Here is a 12,878-nt window from a genome sequence, read left to right on the forward strand (position 1 = left end):
CTGGACAGGACATCTTCATGGAGATTGCATGTTCTCCCTTTGTAGTGAGGGAGGAAACCCACACAAGCAAAGACATGCAGGACGTTATTTGGCTCCTGTCTGAGCTGGCCCTAGTGTGTGTATGTATGCATATGACATAGGGACAATAGATTGTAAGCTCCTTGAGGGCAGGGACTAATGTGAACTAACAGTATAATAAATATTCTTGATTACACTAGGAACAAATACACACAAAGTAACCTTTTCTTTTATGAAAAATAAATTTATTACTTAACACCTTGCTTTAACAATGTTGAATTAATTTGTAATCAGAATACTTGTCATTCATGTAAAATAGTTTGATACAGTACATTTTATGTTACAGCTTCTGTCTTTCCTTGAAAATCCTAAGGCTTTCCTACCCCTTATTCTCCACTGTAACAGGAGCCACCCTAAAATAAGGTGCCGACCAAATAAAAACAAATAGTTACTGATTTGAAATCCACTACACCAAGCCAGCTTTATAAGAATATCTGAACAGATGCTTTTTCTGGTGAGCAGCAGCTATCATGCTGGTTATTTCGGCATTGATACAACTCCATAGCATGCTCACAATTCAGCAACACCAAAAAGAAAAAAAAAAAATTCAATCAGTTTTACGGGTTTGCTGCAGCAAACGGATTCAAATCAGTTTCAGATTTATTAACTATCAAATAGCAGCTTTAATACCAGTCAAGTTAAGAATAGAAGCAAAATTAATATTTAAAGAAGGTTTGGATAAAGGAACATGGCAGTAATAGTTACAGGTTTGCTGCACAGTGGTTGCATCCGCATGGTTCCCCATGGTGTGTGCATGGTTTAGTATATATTAAAGCTTCTGATAACACACACCAACATCTGTAATGTATAACTTGACCTGTTAAAAGCTTTGATAGATATCCCCCTTTTGCCTGTGAAAATAATACACACCCGACTCTTATAATAATGTCATTCTGAGATGTTGGTGCATGTGTGTTAAAATGGCAAAAAAATTGGACACTTCCCTAAAATATTTAAAGTGTAAGTTAGGCTTAAAAGGTTTTTCCAGTTTTGGATAGAGCACAGAAGGATTACAAACCCTTTGTGTTGTGTTTTCTACTGCTGTCTGGGGCTCCGTATTGCTGAAATGTACCAAAGAGGAAAAGGAGAGTAAAATCTGCAACAGGGACTCTGACAGGGGTTCTAGCATTCATGCTGCTGTCAAAGTGTTATTAAACCCAGGACCCTGCATTTACAATATCTGGTCTCCCACAGTACACAGAACATGGAAATGCAATTATTTTAGTAAATATAAACTGCTAAATACCTTTTCTCAGCAGTATATAGCAGTCTTGTGACTTCTATCAGTGTGTGGCCGAGCACTGGTTAAAGCTTGTAGGAGGAGTTTTCATTCTACTCTAACTGTCCTATGAGGCTGCAGGACCCCTGATCTGTCTGGACAGTGCTAATTGGCCCTGTGCTGATCACAAGCACCCTCTCAAGAAAAAAAAAAAAACAAAACTCTAGCAATACACACCAGAGTTTCTCCAAATGCTCTGTCTTATGAGGAGATGGATTGGGGACAGTGAAAGGAGGGTGGATCAAAGACAGGATCAAACAGCATTTTTACACAATGCTGAGGATTAACCCCATAGGTTTATACAGTGAGTATAACAAGCATGCTTTACTGCATATATACAGACTGATTTTACAATTGTGGGTTTAGTGACACTTTAAGAGTTCCCTTCTCACTTTGGTAAATTGTCAGTAGGACAGAAAGTGAGGGCTAAATCTTACAGAACACTGGACAGCATAAAACCATGTCAAGGGTTCTAACCTTTCCCCACTTTATCCAAAACTAAATAAAAAAAAACGGTCCGAATAAACACTTTAAATGTGAATTTTTAAATATATAAAAAGCTTGCCAAGATTTCTAGTTTGCATACATGGACACCAATGTTAGGAGCCAACCACTGATTTTATTAGACTACCTGAGGACTCTTTTTTTTTTTTTTATAAAAAAAAAAAAAAAATAATAATAATAATTTTAATGTATGTGGTTAACATATGTAATATTTGGAATATAAATTACTTTTTATATTTCCACATTTGTCCCTTTTTTTTTGTGTCTACATTCAGACCAGCCTGTTCAGCAAAATTGTGAGCAACAGGGGTGAGGGAAAATGACCCACTGTCTGGGGGCTTACAACTGTCACCTGTAATTCACATGGTATAAACCAGGGATATGCAATTAGCGGACCTCCAGCTGTTGCAGAACTACAAGTCCCATGAGGCATAGCAAGACTAACAGCCACAAGCATGACAGCCAGAGGCAGAGGCATGATGGGACTAGTAGTTTTGCAACAGCTGGAGGTCCACTAATTGCATATCCCTGGTATAAACTATCATTTAAAAAAAAAAACAAAAAAAAAAACATAAGAAAATCTGTTTCTGCAGCTGCTTAAGCACCCCAGCAATGTTTGGCCTCATGCACAGACGTTTGCAGGCATTTTATATGAAAATTTCTGGCACTTTCCCGCACCCAGGGAATTGCAGCTAGTGCGTACAGACTGCCATACAAGTGAACAGCTGTATGCGGCCATAGTCTTGTAAACGCTGATGCTTCTGTACATCAGGGGTTTACCTGCGCATGCTTGTGCAATGCATTTCCAAAACGTGAAAAATTCGCTTTTCTGAACACAGCCTTGTATTCACTTGTATGAAAGCTGTATGCACCAGATGTGGCTCCCTGGGTGAGGGAACATGCCAAAAAATTACTCTAAGCATATAAAATGCCTCCAAACATCTGTGTGCATGATTGTCCCAAACCCCGTCACTTTTACTGGACAGCTTGGTTTGTATGTAAAAAGGAGAATAAAAATATAAATCAAGACATGTGACAAACAAGCAATTCATGTGCTGAATAACAAACACATGCAATAACCACATACTTTTCTAAGAATACAATATTCATTTGAGATTTTTTTTAACGCAGTACCCAACAAAATTTTTATTTTTTTTTTTAAGGACAAGAGCTCCCACTCAACCATCTTTATTTTTTTGTAAAACATAATTCCATTGAAGATATTGAGGTCCCTTTGTGACAGCTATGACAACTTGGCGGAGCAGCCATTACTGCCAGAGGACTAGAAAAAGTTTAGGATGGTAGGTAAATCATCTTGCCAGCTTCCACTTAAAACTGCAATGGCACTGTTGAGCAGACTAAAGCTCTTAACAGCTCAAATTTTGGACAAACAGTGCCTGCATCCCATCAGCTTGCAATGAAGATTCTTCCATCCATACCCTAAGCAAGGATGGGGAAATTGATGCGGACTAAAAAGAGAAAGTCATGTATGGTCAGCTTCTTTCATACACACTAAAAAAAAAAAATGCACTCACCGGGAGATTACCTGAATGTAGCTCATCGTGCAGCTATCGCATCCAATTATCAACTGAATGGCAGACTCTGTGTCCATCTATATTAACCCTTAAAATCTTTGGGAGGACCATACAAGAAAGGTTTTATAACAGGGATAAAATGTAACAAATTTTCTGGTCAACAAAAATACGGATCGTGATATTTCTTTGCTATCACCTAAGCATTAAAATGAAAGAAGTAAAAAAAAAAGCTTATCTGACTAGGATTAGCCTTGAGCTTTGTGCAATGTTTATGAGCCATTACTTGAACATAGGGAAAAAAAAAAAAAATATCAAGGTATTATTGGTCAGATAATATGCTAATAGTCACCACATACAATAACGAAAAACAGTTTGTTCCAAGCATACTTCACAGCTTTAACTGTTAGCATCACTGAAAGAAATGCATTGGTCGCATTGAACCATTTTCAAGTATACTATGGAAGTAGCAAATTCACAATATGGACTGTGCTAGAACTTGCGCTCTCTTGAAACCTCCCCGTGGGATTCTACATTCTGAGAAATGTGTGACTTGGCTGCTGGACATTGTCAAGGTGTGGTTGTACAGTACATTCCAAAGCCAGGCTCCAGGCAGGCGGCTACAAGCTCAGTCCTGCAGCCCAAGCAACAGTGCATTTACGTTTTTCCTGGTACACACTCTAGTACCGATGTGTCTGATGGGAGTACTGTGGAGGCTGCTGGGAGGTAGTCGAATATCCCATGCTGCTCTGAGGTTGTGATGTGCTTGGTCCAGGGTTTGGATAGGCAGCATGTGGATTGGAACGCTGGAAAAAAAGAGAAAGAAAGAAAGAAAAAGATAAAACCGTGTTTGGTACTGAATATATGAAAAAAAAAATACACAAAAAGGTTCAATTTACAAGGTTTACACTATTCTGTTCAGCCAGGTGACCAACTTTGATAATTATCACACTTGTGTAGAAAAAAAAAAAAAAAAAAAATCAGCAATAATTGAGTGCTTGTTTAATACATAAAAATTTAGAGTCCAGAAAAAAAAAATCCACTGAATGTGAAAATGAAATGTTTTGAAACAGATTACAGCAAACATACATTTTATTGGCCAACCAATGGTTTTGTCAAGAATTTTATGTCATGGAGAGCCCTGACAAAGCAGTGATGGGAGTAAGTCACACATGTGCAAGTCACAAGCAAGTCTCAAGTCTTAACCTTCAAATCACAAGCAAGTCCCAAGTTACTGTGGCGAAAAGCAAGCAAGTCAAGTCGAGTCCCTGCTAGAAGTCAAGCAAGTCAAGTCAAGTCATTTATTTTGGTCAAGTCACAAATTAAGTCAAAATACTGATCTACCCCGAAGCCAGGACTCGGGGGAGCTTTCTTTTGTGGGGGGGGGCGGCTTTTGCCTAGGCCAAGACACAGAACTGGTGGTGCCAAGTCATTGCAAGTCATTGCAAGTCAAATAGCCCAAGTCAAAGTCAAGTCGCAAGTCATTAGTGACAAGTCAAAGTCAAGTCGAGTCATTTATTTAATTTTGTCAAGCAAGTCGCAAGTCCTCAAACAGGTGACTCGAGTCTGACTCGAGTCAAGTCATGTGACTCGAGTCCCCCACCTCTGTGACAAAGCATAGAGTTGGAATTTGAAGGCTCCTACCCCTGTGAATAATGAAAGCTACAATGAGAGCATGTAAAGACCACAGATCCATTTCTTTTTCAGTTGCCAGGTAAAGCATTGCAGTGCCATATCGCAAAAAATGCTCTGGACAGGAGGGGGTGAAACCTTTTAGGGCTGAAAAAGTTAATAGTCCCAAAAGACTTTATTTTGCACCGACATGCATTTTTACAACAATTTTTGAGCATTGTCACTTTTGTGCCTTAAAGTGATACTAAAGTCAGTTTTTCATGTAAAAATAACAAACGTGTCATACTTACCTGCTGTGTGCAGTGGTTTTGCACAGAGCAGCCCAGATCTTCCTCTTCTCGGGTCTGAAAGGTGAAGGCTTCTACCCCTCTGAATAATGAAAGCCACAATGAGAGCATGTAAGGACCATGGATCCCTTTCTTTTTGGATCCCTGACATAATCTGCATTTACACAACACTGGAAACACTGGAGCATTTCATCTTTTTGCCTGAGGGTTTTTTTTTGTCATGTAGTCATAATTCACCTGTCATGATAGGCATATCCTTGAAAACGGTTTTTAGGGTCTGGGCTCCACAGGGATGGACCATGGTGCTGGACCTGTAGAACACAACGCTGCTAGCTACAGATGTTGCACCAAGTGGGATGGACGCCCACATAGGATCTAGTTCACAAACCAACATTAACCACTTCAATACCAGGCACTTATACACCTTCCTGCCCAAGACAATATTCAGCTTTCAGCGCTGTCACAAATTGAATGACAATTGCGCGGTCATGCTACACTGTACCCAAACAAATTTTTTATCATTTTGTTCCCACAAGTAGAGCTTTCTTTAGGTGGTATTTGATCACCTCTGTTATTTTTTTTTTTAAGAGAGAATTTTTATTGTGCACAGAAAAAAGGAAACATACATTACATCAGATAGGGGTTACATCATTAATTTTAGAGCAGAAATCACACACCCATTACAACAGTGCAGATATCCATTTATCTTAAATGAGCCATTTGGGTCTCTGACCCTACTCTACTTTGCAATATATGTGCCTTTTTTCTTTTTTTTTTTATTAAAACAGTAAAGTGATAAAAATAGATATCTCATAACAATAAGATAACCCACCCCCCCAACCAGGCAGGGGTGTCCAACCAGTGGACACCCCCACCTGGTGCCCCGGAATATAGGGAAGGGGTCTGAAATAATGCCATTAACCCTCAGTCTAATCAGCGGATCTGTGTACAAGAGCCGTACCCAGGAAATGAAAACAGGGCCAAAGCCATAGGACTCCAATAGGTGGAACAAATATGACCACTCCACGAAGTCAAAGGCCTTCTTTGTATCTAAGGAGGCTACTATTCTAGTCCAGGAGTTGTCATGGGCAGTTTGAAGATTCACAAAGAGTCTCCTGATGTTCATCTGTGCGCACCTTCCCTGAATAAATCCCGTTAGATCCGTATCTACCAATTTTGGGATAACTGTTTGTAACCTGCCTGCAAGTATTTTGGCCAGGATTTTTGTGTCAACGTTCATCAGCGAGATCGGATGATAGGAGTCACATTCTCGGGGGTCCTTCCCCCCCTTAGGGATCAGGACAACCAAGGCCTCCCTCATAGATGGAGGCAATCTACCGTCCGATCTAGCCGCATTGAACACCTTAAGCAAGCGAGAAGCCAGACCATACCGAAAAGTGCAATACCATTCCGAGGGGAGGCCATCTAGACCAGGGGACTTCCTAGGGGGAAAAGAGGCAATCGCCTCCTCCACCTCCCCCACCCTAATTCCAGATTCCAAAGCAGTACTGTCGTCTTTCGTCAACTTAGGTAGATCAATGTCTCTCATGTAAGTCAGCAATTCCTCCGTCCCCAGAGGAGCACAAGACTTATATAGTTCTTCATAGAATTGAACAAAAGTTTTTAAGATATCGGCTGAGTCGCAGACTTCCAGGCTGTCACCTCTGCGATTTTTATTTTTTGCGCAACAAATAAAAAAAGCCAGAAAATTTTTTAAAAAAAAGGTTTTGTTTCTGTTAAAATTTTTTGTAAATAAGTACGTTTTCTTCAATGACAGGCACTGATATGGCTGCACTGACGGGCACTGATATGGCTGCACTGACGGGCGCTGATATGGCTGCACTGACGGGCGCTGATATGGCTACACTGACGGGCACTGATGGGTGGCACGGATGGGCACTGATTGGTGGCATTGCTGGGCATCACTGTTTTCATTGTGCCACAGAGGTGCCAGTCAGTGTCCATTTGTGGGCACTGATTGGCATATGATGGGCATCAATTTTCACATGTGGATGGCCATGGAGGATGTACCTGGCCATCCACATGTTAGGTGCTTCCCTGGTGGTCCTGGTGGCTTCCCTGGTGGTCCAGTGTGGGCATCCGAGGGGGGGCTGCGCTGATAAACAATCAGCGCAGCCGATTGGCTCTCCTCTACTCGTGTATGTCAGACGCGAGTGAGGAAAAGCCGATCAAAGGCTCTTTCTATTTACATCGTGATCAGCCGTGATTGGACATGGCTGATCACGTGGTAAAGAGCCTCCGTCGGAGGCTCTTTACCGAGATCGGTGTAGCGGTGTGTCAGACTGACGGCATATGACGCCCAGTCAGGATAACTGAACCACCGCCTGCCCGTCATTGTGCTATAGGCCGGGTGGGAAGTGGTTAAAAGGCTTTCCCTGCAGTGGGGTAAGGTACAGCACCCAAGGCTTTACGGATGTTGTGCGGATCCAGATGCAAAGCTTCTATTGTGGCTCTAAGACACAGTGAAGAGTTTATTGATAAACTGATTTAAAGTGGAACTTCGCATTCTCAATCAGCATTGACTATTTTTAATCCTCATGCTGCTAGCATTAGTAAATAGGAAAGTATCTCATATTTACTTGTTTTAAACTTTTTTCTCTTTACATTTCTTCAGTTACTTGGTTTCCAGACCTAGGTAAATGATGTCATACATCCCAGGAGTCTTCCAGAGGGGAGGAGGGGTTTTCTCAGCTAAAACACACCCTTCTGCCTACATGCCTGAGCTAAAGGCAGACGGATTCCTGGAAGTAAATGCTACATAAATCATCTGCCCTTTCTCAAGATAGCCATGGCCAAAAATGCTAGGGGAGTGGTTTTTCAAAGTGATTTCTCAGCAAAATAAAGCATGGAGGCATGGATGGATGGGAGAGTATGCTTTGTATGTTAAAAATAAATTAAATCGCATTTTTGGTTGGTGGCGCTCAGATGCAGTGTAGTTCTGCTTTCACAATCCGAAGTAAAATAATAAACTAGTCAAGAGCCATTTCTTCATAAGGGAGAAGAGGTCCCTCACCTTAGAACACTACCAAAAAAGTGAATGGGATAAGGTTATAGAGATGGTGCTTAGTGGGTGTGACCAGAAAGGTTTGCCAGTGCCCAAACACCCAAACAGGTACCAGGTCTGTAAATTATCAAGCCTTCTACTGTTCTTTGCGAATAAGATATTTTTTTAATTAGGACACATAGAAACAGAAATCTTCAAACACATGGAAGGTGGTTCCCTGGTCATATGAGACTAAAAATTAACTTTTTTGGCCACCTTGGGAAATGCTATGTTTTTTTTTTTCATATTTCAAAAATGAAGTACAACATTAACGGTAATCAGTCATAGCCTTGTAGCATATGACCAGAATATGTGCATCATGTCATATATCTGCATCATCTTATTAACAGCTCTCAAAAACTGCACTCGCCTGCTCACATTTTGCAAGTGGAATTTAGTGCATGTCGAGTGAGGAGCAGGAGCGGACCAGGCTGACAGTTTCCTGGCTGATCGCTTCTGGTAGAAGTGGTGCGGCCATCAGAGCAGCCCGGAGGAGGGGGGTGGGCTTGTAAAAAAGCCTGCACCACTTCTGCCAGAAGGTTTTAGCTGGGAAACTGTCAGCGAGGCTGGACCGGACTGCCCTGGGGCCGCTTTAAGCTAAGCTGAGGCTGCAGCGCTCCCCCCACTCTCTCTCTCCTCCTGCTCTTGTGTATCGCACACACAGCGGGCATCTCCCGCTGTGTGTCATGGAGCTGGGTCTGTTCGGCGGCACTGTGATAGTAGATGGAACACTGATTGAATCGGTGTTCCGCCTATCACACGAGCTGGTCCAGGGGGGGCGGGCCCTTGTTACAGCGCCGCCGAACACAGACCCAGCTCCGTGACACACAGCGGGAGATGCCCGCTGTGTGTGTGTGATCCGTCATCCATGGCAAGTCAGTATTCATGGGCACAGTGTGGCTGCATTCATGAGCACCGTAAGGCTGCATTGATGGGCATGAAAGGCTAGAAAAACAAAAAAAACAAAAAGAACTTTGATCCAGAAGAAAGGATCCCAAAACCCAGCCCCCCCCCTCACCCTGCCCGTAGCCCCAAACATTCCATAAGCTTTCACCCCGAACATTGAATAACAGTCACCCTAGAGGGGGGAAGTCTTCCTAGTCCAGCTGGACAGGAAGATTAAGGGTGAGTATGTGGTTTTCAGCAGAGCATTAAATGAACCGCATTGCTTGAAGATCAATCTATAGTAGCTCGACAGTACTTAAACAGTTAAGGATTTCTTAATCTGAAATAGCAGGAACTCCTCAGGACGTTTGCCTTCTGATCCTTCCGGGAATCCCAGGAATCTGAGATTATTCCGGCGGAGCCGGTCCTCAATATCTCCCAGTTTAGCCTCCTGGGACTTGTGGTCCGCCGCCACGTCCCTCACCTGCACCATCGGTGGATTGAGGTCATCCTTTACCTCTCTAATGCGCTGTTCAGCATTAGTGACCCCGTGTCTAATTTTGTGCACATCATCCTTCAGGAGAGCAAAGTCCACCCTTATGGTTTCAATCTGTGCGGATAGCGAAGCGTGGTAGCTCTTAATATTGTCCATTATCTGCGTTAGTGTCGGATCTCTTACCTGTGCACCGGAGCCACCCTCCCCTGGTTCAGGAGAGGGAGAGGGCAGGGGAATCGCCAATGAATCAGATGGGTCCAACCATTCCGTTTCCCACGCGGTCCACAGGCGGCCATCAGGGGCTGGTGAGCTACATTGTTCTTCTGCTGATCGTGCGCAATCTTGGCTTGCCTTGTGGGTGAACCGAGCGAGCCTCTAGCCGTATTTTACCATTTTCAGGTGCTTGACGTGTTCCCAAGTCAGGTCTGGTAGATGGGTAGCAAAATATCAAGCCTGGGGCTTAGCAGGATAGTTGAAGGATCTTAGCGTGGTCCGGAGCTCTAAGAAAAGGCTCCACACGCCCCCCCCCATGGAAATGCTATATGTAGTGGAACCCTATAACCTCCCATTACCCTAACAACACAGTTTCCATAATGAAGCATGGTGGTTACAGAATCGTGCTGTGGTAATACTTTTCATCGACAGAGACTGAAAAAATGCTTAGGATTAAAAGAGATGGAAAAGAGACTGGGACTGGGATGGAGGTTCACCTTTCAGCAGTAGAATGACCCCAAATATATTGCTAAAGCTAAACTGGGGTGGTTAAATAGGAAACACTTAATTATTTACATTGGCTCAGTGAAAGCCCAGTCCTCAATTTAACTGAGAACCTATGGCATAACTTGAAGATTGCTGTACAGCAACACAACCCATCTAACTTGGAGATGGAGCAGTTTTACCCTTAAGAATGAGCATTGGCTAGATGTGGCAAGCCAATAGTAATATACTGTACCCAGTGGCGTAATTAAAACCTTCAGGGCCCTACTGACAGGTCCCTTTCCTCTAAACCCTGTGGCGGAACAACGGGGTCCGGTCGCAAGTGGGTGGCTGCATATAAAGAAACCGATTTCTCCATTTCCCCCTGCTTCTCCTCCTCTCCCTCCCACAGGCATTCAGCGGCTGCAGGAGGAAAATGGAGGGATTGGTTCCTCTATGCCAGAGTTTCTCAATCTTTTTGCATTCAGGCACCCTTGAAGTATACCCCTAAGTGAATGGGGCTGCACTGCAACCACTCTGCAACTGTGCATGCAGTTGCAGCATAGTAATGCATTTAAGGGGTTAAAACAGGCGGTCAGGAGGCAGTGTTCAGGCAGTGTAAAATTCGGCAGTGCTTTACCTTACCTCTTCCTGCCGGGTACTACATTGTAGGGGGAGACGGATCGGGGAGCTAGGTTTCAGCCGCCCCTGTCGCTCCTCTTATCGAGGTATACAGGGGGCCCACTAGCGACCACTATACTTCCGCCACTGACTGTACTCCAAGAGACTTGCGGCTGTAATTGCAGCAAATGGTTGGTCTACAAAATGTAGATTTTTGGGGGAGGGGTGAATACTTATGCATGATAAAGATTCTTCTTCTGTTTTTTTTTTTTTTCTGGGCTTTACGATTTTTTTTAAAAGGTTATTGGTTATAGATTATGGTAACACAAAATCATAGGAATGCTGTATACATCACATGGTACAAACCCCGAAAAAAAAAAACATTTTAAGTCCAGATATTAATGCAATAAAACAGAGAAAAAAAATGGGGGTGGGGGATGGAGTTCTGCTGAATACTTTGGCAAGCCACTATATATGTGTTTCTGTATCTTGAAGGGTTGGGGTAACCACCACACGACCTCTCTGTGATTGATGCCCTAGATTATTGCGCCCTCGAGTTTTCAAAAAAGTATTAAATGCAAATTATAACTTTAATGGCAAACACACACTGCCATAACTCCCCTATGCACCCGCAGCATGTATGAAAAGCGAGTGAATGAATCTTCGGTCATTAAAAACGTGGTGTAACAGATTTGCTGTTCAGTGTCAGTTCAAAGTAGAGATATACTATTCATGCTGTTACTCCAATGTGATGTAAAGAATTAGATTGCAGTCCCAGTTTGCTAACTTGTACCTGATAATCTGAGGTCATGATGAGTCCACCTGAGGTAGTGGTAGGGGGGACAACTCTCTTCAGCGGCGGTCCTTGTGCGTGGCTGTTGTCTTGGTTTCCTGGGTGCCGGTCCCATTGGTATGATTATTGCCTTGCTGCTGCTGTTGTTTTTTCTTTATGGAGTAAAAAAAAACAAAAAAAACAATGTTATGAATGGAATAATGCAATATCGATAGTCTGCAGCTGTACAGCATTTGCAGAACTGCAAAACATTGACTGCAGCAGCTGACAAAAAGGGTAAGAAAGCTTTAAGAAGGTGGTGTGAAGGAAAGACAAATTATAAAAAAACAAGTCCCCTTTTTTTCAATTTGAACCAGCAAACGGACAAGGGAAATCTGGATTCTATAGACAATACTTTAACCCTCCCACATTTTTTTAAAATATGGATGATGGCTTAAAGTGTTACTAGACCCAGAACCCTGAATTCACTATATCTAGTCTCCCACAGTAACCATGGAAAATGCAATTATTTTAGTAAATATAAACTGCTAAACACCTTTTCTCAACACCAGTTAGAGCAGTCTTGTGAATGCTATCAGTATCTGGTTAAAGCTTGTAGCAGGAGTTTTCATTCTACTCTGACCATCCTATGAGGCTGCAGGACCACTGAGCCTCTGTCTGGACAGTGCTGATTGGCCCTGTGCTGATCACATGCACTCTCCCAAGAAAAAAAAAAAACTCAAGCGATACACACACCAAACTGAGCATGTGCAGAGTAACTCCAAAGGCTCGGTCTTATCAGGAGATGGATTGGGGACAGTGGAAGGGGAGGATCAGAGAAGACAGGATCACACAGCCTTTTTACACAATGTGGAGGATTAACCCCTTAGATTCCACATTGAGCATAGCAAGCATGTTTTACTACATCTACAGACCAATATTACTGTTGTGGGTTTAGTAACACTTTAAGCCTATCTCAATACAATGCAAAAAAGAGGCATACCTTGCTCATGCTGGGCCAGCTATGAGCCA

The 12,878-nt window shown here is 42.7% G+C and overlaps 1 pseudogene; it reads right to left on the reverse strand.

Moving 5' to 3' along the window:
• Positions 1-241: 241 nt before the first annotated feature.
• Positions 242-12,878, reverse strand: part of LOC141126546 (cyclin-dependent kinase 8-like) — a 29,177-nt pseudogene continuing 16,540 nt past the window's right edge.

The sequence above is a fragment of the Aquarana catesbeiana genome, linkage group LG02, assembly GCF_042186555.1.
Source record: "Aquarana catesbeiana isolate 2022-GZ linkage group LG02, ASM4218655v1, whole genome shotgun sequence".
NCBI lineage: Eukaryota > Metazoa > Chordata > Amphibia > Anura > Ranidae > Aquarana > Aquarana catesbeiana.